Source organism: Herpailurus yagouaroundi, unplaced genomic scaffold, assembly GCF_014898765.1.
Source record: "Herpailurus yagouaroundi ecotype Mexico unplaced genomic scaffold, PumYag 566, whole genome shotgun sequence".
NCBI lineage: Eukaryota > Metazoa > Chordata > Mammalia > Carnivora > Felidae > Herpailurus > Herpailurus yagouaroundi.
This window is the reverse complement of record NW_024412783.1, coordinates 1,349,721-1,366,574: the sequence shown is the minus strand read 5'-3', so window position 1 is coordinate 1,366,574 and position 16,854 is coordinate 1,349,721. Positions and strand designations below refer to the sequence as shown.

Below are 16,854 nucleotides of genomic sequence, written 5' to 3'. Positions count from 1 at the left end.
AGCATAATACACTCTAGCCTCACCCACATCATTGCAAATGACAAGATTTCATTCTCTCTGATGGCTGAGTAGTGTTCCATTGTAAATATATACCACATCTATCTATCCATCTATCTATCTATCTATATAACCATTTCATCAGTCGATGGACATTTGGGCATTTTCCAGAATTTGGCTAGTGTAGATAATGCTGTTATAAACAGAGTGCATGTATTCCTTTCAATTAGTATTTTTGTATTCTTTGGATATTTCCTTTTATTTTGTGTTACACAGCTTAACGAACACTTCTGGTTAGTATTTTTATTTATCTATTTTGGTTGCAATGCATTTCTGATGTGTAACATCCTTGTCTAGTTTTGAAATTAGAAACTTATGATTTCTTTTATTATTATTATTATTGTTATTGTTATCATCATATACTCTAGTACAAGAATTAAGTGGTTTTTTTCTTCTTATCCCGATCTTTGTATATCTGTAATGACTACTGCATTTTCCATGAATGTCCAGTCTTTAATGTCCTTGGTTTCGATATTTCTGCTCAATATTCTATTTTTCCTTCCATCACCTCAGAATCATTCAATGTTTAGCTGAAATATTATAGATCATATTATTTTATTTTTATTTTTTATTATTATTTTATACCATTTTATTATTGTTTTATACCATTTTATTTTTCAATGGTTATTGAAAATTAATCTAATAATATTAGGCTCCTTTCCCAATATTCGTCACAAGGGTATAGATTCTCTTTCTGCTTCTTTTGATTTCCTTTTTGTACCATTGTCTTTACTTAAATATTTTGAACATATTACATAGATCTGTATTATGTGACATGTAATTTCTTTGGACTCCTTATTCATTAGCTTATGTATTTGTGTGTATCACTGTTTCTAATATGGTTGTAAAATTTGGGACATATCATGTTTTGGATGTCTCCAGTCTCTTTCTTTCTTTATTCCACTCACACTGGGGGCAAATTGGACATTCCACACAGGTTCAATCTCCTTGTGGTCAGCTAGGATCTGGATAGAAAAATGGCTACTTACTCTTACTGCTTACTCTTCTAGAACCTTCTCTTGACTTTCTTCAGACCCTGGAATGTTTTTATATTTACTTATCAACTTTGTTAGCTAACTTTAAGGATTAAGGATTTTAAGGATTATTTTAACCTTTGAGTACTTTTAGTTAGCTGCACTAATGGAATTTTGGAAATACCAAAATCACAACCCTCCAGATTGTAAACATAGAGAAAATATTTCATATAGATATTTAGTGGCAAGCAGCAGTATCTTATAAAAATTTCTCCTTGAAGTATTTCAACCATGTCTTCCATCTTTTAAGTTAGCATATCACAATATAATTTTTAGAACGTGAGTATTTTAATAACATCTGAAAGTATTTTCACGTTTTGCACAAATTTGTGATGTGCTAATCATTCACTATTAATGGAGTGTGTCTTTGTGTCACAATGCATTACTGTTTTTCTGTATCATTAAGTTACTCTTGGTAGAGCTTGTTTTGTGTAATCAAGTTGTTTTGCTGCACTTAGTATGGTTTCTTAGTACATCTTTGTAGATGTAATTTCACTTTGGATTTTATATCTAGTAGTTATGCAAAAATATCTTATTTGAAATATGCATTTAGGGAGATGCTACTTTGTCACAATGAGTCTGGAGTTCTTTCTTGTATAGTAAGAGAGTGGATGCAGAATTGAATACAAGAGAGGCTAATGTCTAGGAGGAGACAAGAGCCCCAAACATGAGTTTAGTCTATGTGTTTATTAAGCTCACAAGATATTACACACATGATGAACATGAAGAAAACAATCAGTAATCATTAACTTGTGTGAGTAAGGAACAAAGGGTCTGGGGGCAAGTGGTGTTTGTGATCAAGGTACATTAGCACCATGGAAAGTAGTTTCCTGTAAGTGATATAGCAAGTTACTTGTGATCTGGTTACAATATCTTGCCACCTAGTCTCAGGCACTTTTGCCCCGTGGTGGCAGCTTTCCATCCTAAGCTTTATTCTAACCCATTTATGTAAGTAGAACCTATTTCCCCACACTACTTGTTGATTTTACTTATAGTTTCTGTTGTCATTTCACAGAGCCCAAAGAATATGACATGTAAGATTTCTGCTTTCATATATTTTATGAATTTTAAGCCCTAATGTGTGCCATTTAAATTAATATTCTCTGGCTTGTGATTCCCTGGCAACCTCTCTTTACTCATCAACAATGATTTCAATTTTTCTGTCTCCTGGGATACTCAAATTGTCTGATGATGGTATCTAACACTTGTAAAGAGTATATTTGTTTGCTATAATTACTAAACACTTTATTACAATGATGGTTTTATTGTCATCAACTATAATTGTAAGTGTCTTAGTGTCTGTCTTACATGATTTTATTTTATATATTAAACTCACTTGAATTATATCTATATGTGTATAAGGTTTGGATATTGCCTAACTTATATGTGTAATTGTTAACCAATTGTTTCATTAACTTTTCACATCTCAATGACGTTCTTTATTCATGTCATTTTATATGTCTTTATTCAAATTATCTTTGTGTTCTAATTATTGCTGCAAAAGAGAAGGTTGGGTTAGACTCTAGTGTTGATAACTCCAAAATCAAATGACACATTTCCTTATTTGTTTGGATTGTTTGGATTTGTCTCACACAATAAATATTAGTAGTAAATACAGCAGTGGTAGTGATACTTATTTTCTTAAATCAGAAGAACATGTGAGAGTGCTCTTCAGTTTCCCTGAAATCTCATTCTTTTACATTATTATTCCTTATTTTTCCACCTCAATTTGTAAATACATAAAAAATTAAATACTACAAACTCAGTTTAAATTCCTAAATATGTAAGTACATGTCATTTGACTAAACTCAAGAAGGCATATACTATATGAATACATCTCTAATAAGTAAAGAGATGAAAGAAATATTTCCATACACAAAAAATACCCAGATTCATATGCATTTCTTCTTAAATTTATGAAACATTTAATTAAAAGTTTAAAAAATACCAGTTCTTTACAAACCCTTCCAAAATATAGAAGGAACTGGGAATTGACCATATCATTTACTAATTCATTTTATGAGACCTGTTATTATCCAGAAAAGAGAGCCAGATAAAACCACCATAAGTAAACTAAAGACCATGATCTATCATATACATAGACACAAATTATTAAAAAATGTGCAAATTGAATCCAAAAACATAAAATTAATTACATACAGTAAGTAATGAATCACGGATTTCTACTCCTGTAACCAATATTTCATTGAATGTTAACTAAGTAAAATTTAAACAAAAGGATAATTACATACAATAAACAAGTAGGATTATCTTTTAAACAAATTTTCTTTAACAGTCCCAAGTCAATCAATGTAATGCACCATATTGATAAATTATAATATTAAGTTATTTCCATAAATATGAAAAACACTTGAAACAAAAACCCAATCATTATAAAACCCTCAGAGGGAACTAAGATGGTGCATAGTAGGAGGACCCTAGGTTAGTCTTGTCCCTCAAATACAACTAGATAACCATCAAATAATTCTGAATACCCATACAATTTACCTGAGGACTGACAGAAGAAAGAGCCCAACCGGAGGGACAGAAGATACCACATCAGGAAGTGCAGAGTTATGGCTTGGGGGAGAAACAGATCACAGGTGCTGCATAAAAAGGGAACCCTGGTAGCAGAGAAAGGAGAGAGAGCAATGCAAAAAATTGCATGTTTCTCTGGGGACACAGGAACTAGCTGGCACAATTTTCCTCCTCTTCAGCATAAACACAGAGCCACTGACAGGATTCAATGCAGCACACTCACTGGCTGCCTAATGTGCATACTCCAAGTTGCAAAACACAGCATTCTGGAGGTACTGCCCATCTCAACCAAGCTTGCCACAGTCCCATCATGGTGGGGCCCTCCCAGAAGCTGAAACCTCTACCCACACAACGTCTCCCAAACAGAGAGTTCTGCAGGGATTCTAGTGGATATTCTGCAGTTCTACTGGAGGTAGTATCAGGTCTTATTAAACAAGAAGACAAGAGCATAGCTTGTTAAAACTTCAAGTAAAAACTTGAAGTCAACCACAAACATATATGGAAATACCACAAATACACGGAAGTTAAACACCATGCTAATAAACAATGGCATGGTCTACCAGGAAATCAAATAAATAAGTAAATAAGTACAGGGAAACAAATTAAAATGAAAATTCAATGATCCAAAATCTTTGATATGCAGCAAAAGAAGTCCTATGAGGGAAGTAAATAACAAAACAGGAGTACCTTAAGAAATAAGAAAACTCTCAAATAACCTAACTTTATACCTAAAAGAGTTAGGAAAAGAACAATAAATGAGGGGCCACCTGGGTGGCTCAGTCGGTTGGGTGTCTGACTTCAGCTCAGGTCATAATCTTCCTGTCCACGGGTTCGAGCCCCACATGGGACTCTGTGTTGACAGCTTGGAGCCTGGAACCTGCTTCAGATTCTGTGTCTCCCTCTCTCTCCACCCCTCCCCTGCTCACACACACACACTCTCTCTCTCAAAAATAAAAATTAAGAACAAATGAAACCTAAAGAAAGCAGAAGGCAGGAAATAATGATGCTTAGACCAAAAATAAATGATACAGAAATTTTAAAAAATAGAACACATTAATGAAACCAAAAATATGGTCTTTGAAAAAAATTGCTAAATTGATAAGCACCTATCCAGAATTGTAAAAAATAAGAGACAAGACCCAAATAAGTAAAATAAAAAAATGAGAGAGGAGAAATAACAACAAACACCATCAAAATAGAAACAGAATATTACAAAAAAATTATATTCCAGCAAATTGGATATTCTCAAAGAAATAGATCAATTCCTGGAAGTATGTAAACTACTGAAGCTGAAACAGGAGAAAATAGATAACTTGAAAAGACTAATAAGCAGAAATGTAAGTGAATGAATAATTAAAAAAACCTACAGAAAACAAAACTACAGGGCCAAATGTTTTCAAAAAGGAATTCTACTAAACATTGAAAGAAGAGTTACTCCCTATTCTTCTAAAATTCTTCCAAAAACTAGAAAAGGGAGGAAAACTTCTAAATTAATTCTATGAGTCCAGAATTACCCATGATACTAAAACCTGATAATGACTGCACTCAAAAAGAAAACTACAGGCCAACATCCTTGATGAACACGGATACAAAAATTCTCAACCAAATCCTAGCAATACTAATCCAACAGTACATTAAAAAAAAGTCATTCACCATGATCAAGTAGGATTTTTTTCCCCCTGGGCTGTGAATGTGATTCAATATTCAGAAATCAATCAACGTGATGATACACCATATTCATAAAAGAAAGGATAAGAACCATTTGATCCTCTAAATAGATGTAGAAAAAGCATTTAACAAAGTAGAATATGCATTCATGATAAAAACCCTCCACAAAGTAAGGTTAGAGGGAATATACTTCAACATCATGAAGGTCATATATGATAAACCCACAACTATTTTCACCCTCAATAGGGTAAAACTGAGAGCTTTTCCTCTATGGTCAAAAACAAGATAAGGATATCCACTTTTACTATTGCAATTTCCTGAAATTCCTAGCGACAGCAATCAGAAAACACATAGAAATAAGTGGCATCCAAATCGACAAAGAAGTCACACTTTCCCTATTTGAAAATGACATGGTACTCTACATAGAAAACCCAAAAGACTCTACCAAACAATTGCTAAAATGGATACACGAATTCAGCAAACTTGCAAGTTACAAAATCATTGTATAGAACTCTGTTGCATTTCTATACACCAATAATGAAGCAACAGAAAGAGACATCAAGGAATTGATCCTATTTACAAATGCACCAAAAACCATAAGATACCTAGGAAGAAACGTAACCAAAGAAGTAAAAGATCTGTACCCTGAAAAGTATAATACATTGTTGAAAAAAATTGATGGACACAAAGAAATGGACAAACATTCCATGCTCATGGATTGGAAGAACATTTTTAAAATGTCAATATTACTCAAAGCAATCTACACTTTAATACAACCCTTACCAAAATACCAAAAATATCTTTCACAGAGCTAGAACAAACAATTCTAAAATTTGCATGGAACTGCAAGACCACGAATAGCAAACACAATCTTGAAAAAGCAAAGCAAAGCCAAAGGCATCACAATTCTGGACTTACAGTTACAGTACAAAGGTGTAGTAGGGAGGAGTTAAGATGGCATGGGAGTAGGGGGTCCCTGGGCTTTCTTTGTCACTCATACTCAGATGTATTGAGGTCAGATCACTTGAAACACCCAGGAAATTGATCTGCGGAGTGGCAGAAGGATCTCCACAGTTGGAGAGAGGGTGAGGTAGAGTAGTGTAGAGACTTCCAAGGATCCCTGGAAGATAACATGCCCCTTCCTAAAGTACTTTTGGAAGAGGGTTTATTGCATCTCAAAGGACAAAAGACCCTTCAGGTTCTAGCCAAAGACCTTTCATCAGCAAGGGGACAAATGTGCACCCAGAGGGAATATAAACTTTTTTTGATTTTTATAGTGTTACACCATAGATTCTATGCTCTGTGCAGTCCTGGAACTATTTTTCCGGGACAGGGGGATTCAGACACGGCATGGAAAGAGGCTTGACTACACAGGAAAGGATCAGATCTATGTAGTGCTGGGTCCTTTAAGGCCTCATGTTTTGAATAGCTGGCGTGTGTTGAAGATAAAACACAGTACAGTTGTGGCACAGAGTGAGCCGACTGCCCTTGGTATCCTGTGAGGGCTTCCTGAACAATACAGGGTGGAAGATCACGGGTCTCTCAATGATATATAGGAGAGGAGCCATTTTTGTCCCAACACCAAGATGGAACTTCAGAGAGCAACACAGCAGCTCCCAGGGGAGGCAAGTCTAGCTTACACCAAACCCTGACACCCTATGCCTATCAAGTGCTTATTCACTGGGTCAATACTGACTCTGAGCCAGTGCAGCAAACCTGTCCTGCAGACCAGCACAGCCAGTACCTCCCATTTACCATGTGCACTGAAAATAGGGTGCTTCCAAATAACACCTGCAGTTTTCTCTTTCTTTTTTCTTTTGGAATCAGGTATATAGTTTCAATTTTGTTTGTTTGCTTGTTTTACTTCCATTTCTGTCTCCTCATTTCTCTCTTTTTGTTTATTTTTGTAATAAGGCTTTTTTTATTTTCCCATTTACTTTCTCTAAGAATCAGCCATATAGTTTTTAGATATTCTGTGTTTCTTTGTTGTTGTTCCCTTTCCTTTTCTCTCCCTCCCCCTCTTTTGGATCAAGCATTTTAATGTTTATTTATTTTGAGAGAAAAAGAGAAAGAGTGAGGGAGGGTGAGGATACCAAACAGGATTTTCACTGTTGGTACAGAGCCTGACATGAGGTTTGATCTCACAAACCTTGAGATCATGACCTGAGGCAAAATCAAAAGTCACATGCTTAACTGACTGAGCCACACCAACACCTTTGGATCAGAAAATTCCCCCCTTTTTCCTGGCCTACTTCACAAAAAAATAAAAGCACACCTAGTTAAAAGTCAAAAAGCCTCACTGCACCAAGGAGGAGCTCAGCAGAGAAGTGACCAGTGGGAAAGTAAAGCCAAAATAACACAGCCAGTTGCACAAAGCATACACCAGAAACACTTTCTGAAATGCCAGGTCCTAGACAGTTTACAACCCCTTTTTAATATAGTATTTCTCTCAGGTGTAAGAAACATAATAGGTTTCAAAACATGCAAAATACAGAAATTTAGCCAAAATTACAAGACAGAGGAATTCTCCCCAACAGAAAGGCCAAGAAGAAATCACAGCCAGAAACTTGCTTAATACAGATATAAGCCAAATATTTGACCATGAATTTAGAATACCAGTCATAAGACGACTAGCTGAGTTTGAAAAAAAAGCACAGAAGAAACCAGATAAATCTTTGCTGCAGGGATCAAAGTCCTAAAAACTAAGAGTGAAATAAAAAATTCTGTAACTCAGATTCAAAACTAACCATATACAATCCCAACAAGGTTTGAAGAAGCTGAGGAGAGAATAGGTGATATAGAAGATAAAATTATGGAAAATAATGAAGCTGAAAAAAAGAGGGAGAGAAAACTTTTAGATCACTAAAGGAGACTTAGAGATCTTAGTGTTTCCATAAAACAAAATCTGTACCATAAGAATCACCAGTGAATGGAGGGAAGCCAGAAGATTTCTTTGAGCAAATTATAGCTGAGAACTTCCTTATATGGTGAAGGAAACAGGCATTCAAGTCCAAGAGGCACAGAGAACTCCCCCTCAAATCAATAAAAACAGGGCAACACCATGTCACACCATCATAAAACTTATAAAATATAAAGGTACACAGAGAATTCTGAAAGCAGCCAGGGACAAAGTATCCTTAACCTACTACAGGTAGACACATAAGGTTAACAGCATGCTTGTCCACTGAAACTGAGAAGTCCAGAAGGGAGTGGCAGGAGGAATTGGCAAGAAATATTCAATATGCTGTATAGGAAATACATAACCAAGAATTCTTTATCCAGCAAAGTTGTCATTCAGAATAGGAGAGAGAAAGATTTTCCCAGACAAAAGACAATAACAAAAAAGAAATAAAGAAAGAAAGAAAAAGAAAAAAGGAAGAGGAAAGGAAAAGAAAAGAAAAGAAAAAGAAAAAAAAGAAAACCTAAGAATTTGTGATCACTAAACCAGCCCTGCAAGAAATTTAAAGGAGGTCTCTTGGACTGGAGAAAGAAACAAGATCAACAATGAAATTTAGAAAGGACCAGAGAACATCATCAGATATACCAACTCCACAGGTAACAAAAAGGCACTAAATTTAAATAAACACTCTGAATATAAATGGGTTAAGTGCACCAATGAAAATACATAGGGTTTCAATGGTATTAAAAACAAACAAAAACAAGAGCCCTTTATATACAGCCTACAACAGACTCATTTTTGAGATAAATGCACCTCGAATTTGAAAGAGAGGGGATGGAAAACCACCTATCATGATAATCAACATCAAAAGAAAGTCAAAGTATCAATACTTAGACAAACCAGATTTTAAAACAAAGTCTGTAGAGGTGCCTGGGTGGCTCTTTGTTAAGAGTCCGATTTTGGCTCAGGTCATGATCTCACCATTTGTGAATTCGGGCCCCATGTCAGGCTCTGTGCAGACACCTCAGAGTCTTGAGCTTGCTTCAGATTTTGTGCTTCCCTCTATCTCTGCCACTCTCCCATTCAGTCTCTGTGTCTCTCTCAAAAATAAATAAATATTAAAAAAAAGTAAAACAAAGACTGTAACAAGAGATAAAGAATAGCATTGTATCATAAGTAAGGGGCCTCTCTATTAAGAAGATCTACCAAATGTAAATATATATGCCCCCATCTTATAGGAATGCAAATATATGAATCAATTAACAACAAACATAAAGAAACTCACTGAAAATGATACCAAAATTGCAGGATAATTTAATGCACCACTTATAGCAATGGACAGATCATCTAAGCAGAAAGCCAACAAGCAAAAATGCCTTTGAAAGACACACTGGAACAGATGGACTTAACAGATACATTCATAACATTTCATTCTAAAGTAGCAGAATACATCTTTCTTTAATGCACCTGGAACATACTCCAGAATACATCCCATGTTGGTTCACAAATCAGCCCTCAATAGGCACAAAAAGGTGAGATCATATCATGGATATTTTAGGATCACAGCACTATGAAACTTGAAATCAATCACACACAAAAATTTGGAAAGCCCTCAAACTCATGGAGGTTAAAAAATATACTATCAGAGCATAAATAGTTTAGTGTGGGAATTAAAGAAGAAATTAAAAAAAAAAAACTTCATGGAAACAAATGAAAATGCAAACACGATATTACAAACCCTCTGGGATGTAGTAAACACAGTTCTAAGGTAAAAGAAATTGCATTCAGGCCTATCTAAAGAAACAAGAAATTTCCCAATTACACAACCTTATCTTACACCTATTGGATCAAGAAAAGGAAAGGTAAATAAAGCCTAAAGCCAGTAGAGTTATGGAAATAATAAATATTAGAGCAGAAATAAATGATATGGAAACAGACAAAAAATAGTAGAACAGATAAATGAAACTAAATGCTGGTTCTTTGAAAGAAAAAACAAAAATGATAAACCCTAGCCAGACTTATCAAAAAGAAAACAGAGAGGACCCAAATAGATAAAAGCACAAATGAAAGAGGAGAGATCACAACCAACACCACAGAAATACAAACAATTATAAGAAAATACCCAGAAAATTACATGCCATCAAACTGTGCCACCTGGAAGAAATTTACAAATTCCTACAAACACACATATTGCTAATACTGAAACAGGAAGAAATAAAAGAATTAAAAGGGACCCATGACAGCAAAAATGAACTAGTTATCAAAATTTCCCAAAAAACAACAGTCCTGGGCCAGATAGATACTCAGGGGAATTCTACCTGACATTTAAAGAAGAATTAGTACCGACTCTTCCCAAACTGTTCCAAAAATAAAATGGAAGGAAACCTTCCAAACTCATTCTATGGAGTGAGCGTTACCTTAAATCCAAAAGCAGACGAAGACCCCACTAAAAAAGAGAATTACAGGTCAATATCTCTGATGAACATGGATGCAAAAATTCTCAACAAGATACTAGCAAATAACATTCAATATTACACTAAAATACTTATCCACCATAATCAAGTGGGATTTATTTTTGGACTGCAAGACTAGTTCCATATTCACAAATGAATCAATGTGATACAACACATTAATAAAAGAAAAGATAAGAAACATATGATCCTCTCAAAAGTTGCAGAAAATACATTTGACAAAATACAGCATCATTCCTTGATAAAAACTGTCAGAAAATAGGGATAGAAGGATAATACTTCATCATAATAAAGGCTATATATGAAAGACCCATAGGTAGATCATCATCAATGGAAAAAAAACCACAAAACTGAGATCTTCCCCCACTAAGGTCAGGAACATGACAGGATGTCCACTCTTACCACTGTTGTTCAATATAATACTGGAAACTGTAGCAATAGCAATTAGACAACACAAAGAACTAAAATTTGTACGAATTGGCAAAGAAGAACTCAAACGTCTATTCTCCAAAGATGACATGATACATCACATGGAAAACCCGAAAGCCTCCAACAAAAAACCTAGACCTGATACATGAGTTCAACAAATCTGCAAGACATAAAGTCAAAGCATGGAATTTGGTTGCATTTCATTACACCAATAATGAGGCAGCAGAAAGATAAATCAAAGAATTCCATTTACAAATGCACCAAAACCAATAAGGAACCTAGGAATAATCCTAACAAAAAAGGAAAAAAAAATTCTTTATGCTTAAAACTATAGAAAGTTTATGAAAGAAATTGAAATAGAAGCAAGGAAATGGAAAAACATTCTATTCTCATGGATTGGAAGAACAAATATTGTTAAAATGTCGATAGTGCCCAAAGCAATCTACCCATTAAATACAATACTCCTCAAAATACACCAGCATCTTTGCAGAGCTAGAGGAAACAATTCTTTTTGTTGTGTTTTGTTTTTGAATACTTCATTTCTCTTTAGTCGAATAAAATTATGCCTTTTTTCTTTTTTGTTAAACTGATTTTATTTATTTATTTATTTTTCATTCTATTAATAATTTTAAAATTTAAATCCAAGTTAGTTAGTATATAGTGCAACAATGATTTCAGGAGTAGATTCCTTAACGTCCCTTACTCATTTAGCCCATTCCCCATCCCACCACTCCTCCAGCAACCCTCTGTTCCTTCTCTATATTTAAGAGTCTCTTATGTTTTTGTCTCCCTCCCTGATTTATATTGTTTTTATATTATTTTTCCCTTCCCTATGTTCATCTGTTTTGTATCTTAAATTCCCCATATGAGTGAATTTATGATATTTGTCTTTCTGTATTTTCACTTAGCATAATACCCTCTAGTTCTATCCATATAGTTGCAAATGGCAAGATTTCATTTGTTTTGATTGCTAAGTAATACTCCATTGTGTATATACCACATCTTCTTTATCCATTCATCCATCTATGGACATTTGAACTATTTCCATACTTTGGGTATTGTTGATAGTGCTTCTATAACATTGGGGTGCATGTGTCCCTTCAAAACAGCATACCTGTATCCCTTGGATAAATACCTAGTGGTGCAATTGCTGGGTCATAGGGTAGTTTCATTTTTAGGTTTTTGAGGAATCTCCATACTGTTTTCCAGAGTGACTACAACAGTTTTACAGTCCCACCAGCAGTGGAAAAGAGATCCTCTTTCTCTGCATCCTCACAAACATCTGTAGTTGCCTGGGTTGCTAATGTTAGCCGTTCTGACAGGTGTAAGGTGGTATTTCATTGTGGTTTTGATTTGTATTTCTCTGATGACTGATGTTGAGCATTTTTTCATGTGTCGGTTGGCCACCTGTATGTCTTTTTTGGAGACGTCTTTATTCATGTCTTCTTCCCATTTCTTCACTAGATTATTTGCTGTTTGGGTGTTGAGTTTGAGAAGTTCCTTATAGATATTGGATACTAACACTTTCTCTGATATGTCATTTGCAAATATCTTCTCCCATTCCATCGGTTGCCTTTTAGTTTTTCTGATCATTACCTTTGCTTTGCAGAAGCTTTTTACTTTGATGATGTCCCCATTATTCATTTAGCTTTTGATTCCCTTGCCTATGGAGACGTGTTGAGTAAGAAGTTGCTGCGGCTAAGATCAAAGTGTTTTTTGCCTGCTTTGTCCTCTAAGATTTTGATGGCTTTCTGCCTTCTATTTAGGTCTTTAATCCATTTTGAGTTTATTTTTGTGTATCGTGTGAGAAAGTGGTCCAGGTTCTTTTTTTTTTTTTTTTTTTTTTTTTTCATACTGCTCTCCAGTTTTCCCAGCACCATTTGCTGGAGAGACTATCTTTATTCTACTGGATATTCTTTCCCACTTTGTCAGCGATTAGTGGGCCATATGTTTGTGGGTCCGTTTCTGGGTTCTGTATTCTGTTACATTGACCTATGTGTCTGTTTTTGTTCCAGTACCATACTGCCTTGATGATTACAGGTTTGTAATACATCTTGAAATCTGGGATTGTGATGCCTCTAGCTTTGTTTTTCTTTTTCAAGATTGCTCTGGCTATTTGGGGTCTTTTCTGGTTCCATAAAAATTTTAAAATTGTTTGTTATAGCTCTGTGAAGAATGCTGGTGTTATTTTGATAGGTATTGCATTGGATATGTAGATTGCTTTGAGTAGTATCAATATTTTCACAATATTTGTTTTTCCAATCCAGGAGCATGAAATATGTTTCCATTGTTATGTGTCTTCTTCCATTTCTTTCATAAGTTTTCTGTAGTTTTCAGTGTATAGATTTTTCACCCTTTTAGTTAGGTTTATTTCCAGGTATTTTATGTGTTTTGGTGCAATTGTAAATGGGACCCATTCCTTGATTTATATGTCTGTTGCTTCATTATTGGTGTATGGGAATGCAACCAATTTCTGTGTATTGATTTTATGTCCTGCAACTTTGCTGAATTCATGGATCAGTTCTAGCAGTTTTTTTGGTGGAATCCTTTGGGTTTTCTATGTAGAGTATCATGTCATCTGTGTAGAGTAAAAATTTGACTTCCTCCTGAGTGATTGGATGTCTTTTATTCCTTTGAGTTTTCTGGTTGCAGAGGCTAAGACTTCCAATACTATTTTAAATACCAGTGGCAAGAGTTGATATCACTGTCATGTTCATAGCCTTAGAGGAAAAGCTTTCAATTTTTCCCCATTGAGAATGATATTAGAGTGGGTCTTTCATATATGGCTTTTATGATCCTGAGGTATTATCCTTCTATCCCTACTTTCTTGAAGGTTTTTATAAAAAAAGGATGCTGTATTTTGTCAAATATGTTCTCTGCATCCATTGAGAGGATCATGTAGTTCTTGTCCTTTCTTTTATTGTTGTGATGTATCACATTGTTTTGTGGATATTGAGCCAGCCCTGCATCCCAGGTATAAATACCACTTTGTCGTGGTGAATAATTCTTTTAATGTATTGTTGGATCCAGGTGGCTAGTATATTGCTGAGGGTTTTTGCATCCATGCTCATCAGGGAAATTGGTCTATTCTCTTTTTTAGTGGGGTCTTTGTCTGGTTTTGGAATCAATGTAATGCTGGCTTCACAGAATGACTTTGGATGTTTTCCTTCCATTTCAATTTTTTGAAACAGCTTTAAAAGAATAGGTGTCAACTCTTCTTTAAATGTTTGGTAGAATTCCCCTGGAAAGCCATCTGGCCCTGGACTTTTGTTTTTTGGCAGATTTTTGATTACTAATTCGATTTCTTTACTGGTTATGGGTCTGTTCAAATTTTCTATTTCTTCCTGTTTAAGTTTTGGTAGTGTATATGTTTCTAGGAATTTGCCCATTTCTTCCAGGTTGCCCATTTTATTGGCATATACCTGCTCATAATATTCTCTTATTATTGTTTTTATTTCTGATGTGTTGGTTGTGTGCATTTCTCCTCTTTCATTCTTGATTGTATTTATTTGGGTCCATTCCTTTTTCTTTTTGATCAATCTGGCTAGTGGTTTATCAATTTTGTTAATTCTTTCAAAGAGCCAGCTCCTGGTTTCATTCATCTTTTCTACTGTATTTTTTTATTTCAATAGCATTGATTTATGTTCTAATCTTTAATATTTCCTGTCTTCTGCTGGTTTTGAGTTTTAATTTCTGTTTTTTTTGTTCCAGCTAGTTAACATGTAAGTTTAGGTGTGCATCTGAGACATTTCTTCCTTCTTTGGGAAGGCCCGCATTGCTATATACTTTCCTCTTGTGACTGACTGCCTTTCCTGGTCCCAGAAGTTTTGGGCTGTGTTGTTATCTTTTTCATTGGCTTATGTGTACTTTTTAATTTCCTCTTTAACTTCTTGTTTACCCATTCATTCTTTAGTAGGACGTTCTTTACTCTCTAATTATTTATCTTTCCAAATTTTTTTCTTGTGGTTGATTTCGAGTATCATGGTGTTGTGGTCTGAAAATGTGTACATTATGATCTGCATGGTTTTGTATTTGTTGAGGGCTTATTTGTGTCCCATTATGTTATATATCCTGGAGAATGTTCCATGTACACTGGAGAAGAATGTGTATTTCACTGCTTTAGGATGAAATGTTCAGAATATATCTGTTAAATCCATTTGTTCCAGTGTGTCATTCACTGCCATTGTTTCCTTGTTGATTTTCTGTTTAGATCATCTGTCCATTGCTGGAAGTGGGGTTGTTGAAATACCCTATTATTATAGTATTATTATCAATGAATGTCTTTATATTTGTGATTAATTGATTTATTTATTTGGGTGCTGTCACATTTGGAACATAAACGTTTACAATTGTAAATATCAAATCTTCCTGAATACTAAACTATTGAACCTGGAGTGTCCTTGGCATAATAGATTTCAAATATATTTAGATAAAGTAAGATATAATTTGAAGTTACATGTAAGTTAAATTATACTTGTTTGTGACATAAATAAATATTCTGTCATTTGAATTAAAGCAAAAATATCCAGTTTTGGTATAAATATTTCATGAATAAGTAGTTATAAATTGATTGTAATGTATTCACACTTTTGAAACACATTTATATCCTTTTATCAGAACAAATTACCACCAACACACTGACAGTGGCATAGACATTAGACACAAGCTTCTGGAAATCTAGGATGACTGGATCATATGTCCATAACAGAGTTGCAGAGAAAGAGATGATGGCATCCACCCAGTACATGGCCACAAAGAAACTCAGCCAAAACAGTACATTCTGGGTGGTCTTTCTCACTGGGGAGACTCTTGAAGAGAGGCTGGTGCTGTGATGGTGGTGGCACCACCTCTGATACCTGGACAAGGGAATCATCATGTATGCACTAGAGAGTAGCATGACTTCTATGAAGAACCATCCCTGGATAATGTCAGTGTGAGAAGTAGAACCCTGATGATGGACCTTATGGGGGAAAATGAGCAGTATTTACTAACATTCAGTAGATTATTCTGGGTCACATTAGAAGAAGAAGCAGCAATATACAAGATGCAGTTACTATTGAGAGACAAACCGAGAAACCATAAGATGATAAATGAATGGAAGATGTACTTTGTGCATTTAGGTTTAAAACTGGCCAACCGGGAGGTACTGGGGCTGATGATAATGGCCTGGAGTATGCTTAGAAGGCAGGTGGTCCTCATGCAGGGGCCCCCCATTACTCTGATCATGCAGAATAAAGCCTTATATTTTAAATCATTCAGAAAGTTCAGTGATTCCAACAGGGTTGTACACAATAAAAACAATGCAATGGAGAGTTTTATTATGCGGACAAAGGCCAAATGACAGATGATTAGGTCAGTGGGCTTAGACCTGTGATCTAGAGGATCATGAAAACGTGGAAGAGAAAGAGGAAGGTGTTGGTGGAAATTCCAATGCCTACTGGTAAAAATTGGCATATTTAATAGTCAAATGAATGGAAGATGTGATCATGATAGGTGCAAAAGCATATTTATCTGGAAAAAATAGACCTCACATGATCATTGTAATTAATTTTGTTGCCATACTCATCACCACATCACATTTTAACCAAATCTATTTTACAAAATCAATGTAAAACTTATGTTGTATGAAGTCTTAGTATAGTCTCAACATAATTTGCACACGAATTTGAGTGTGAATGTATTTTATAGTCATACATATCTATCTGACATCTACCTATCTATCATCTATGTATCTACCTAAAATCTATCATCGTATGTA

General features: G+C 34.9%; 1 pseudogene; it reads right to left on the bottom strand.

Annotated features, from left to right (window-relative positions):
- Window positions 1-15,655: 15,655 nt before the first annotated feature.
- On the bottom strand, window positions 15,656-16,540 carry LOC121023606 (vomeronasal type-1 receptor 90-like; annotated as a pseudogene).
- Window positions 16,541-16,854: the final 314 nt, after the last annotated feature.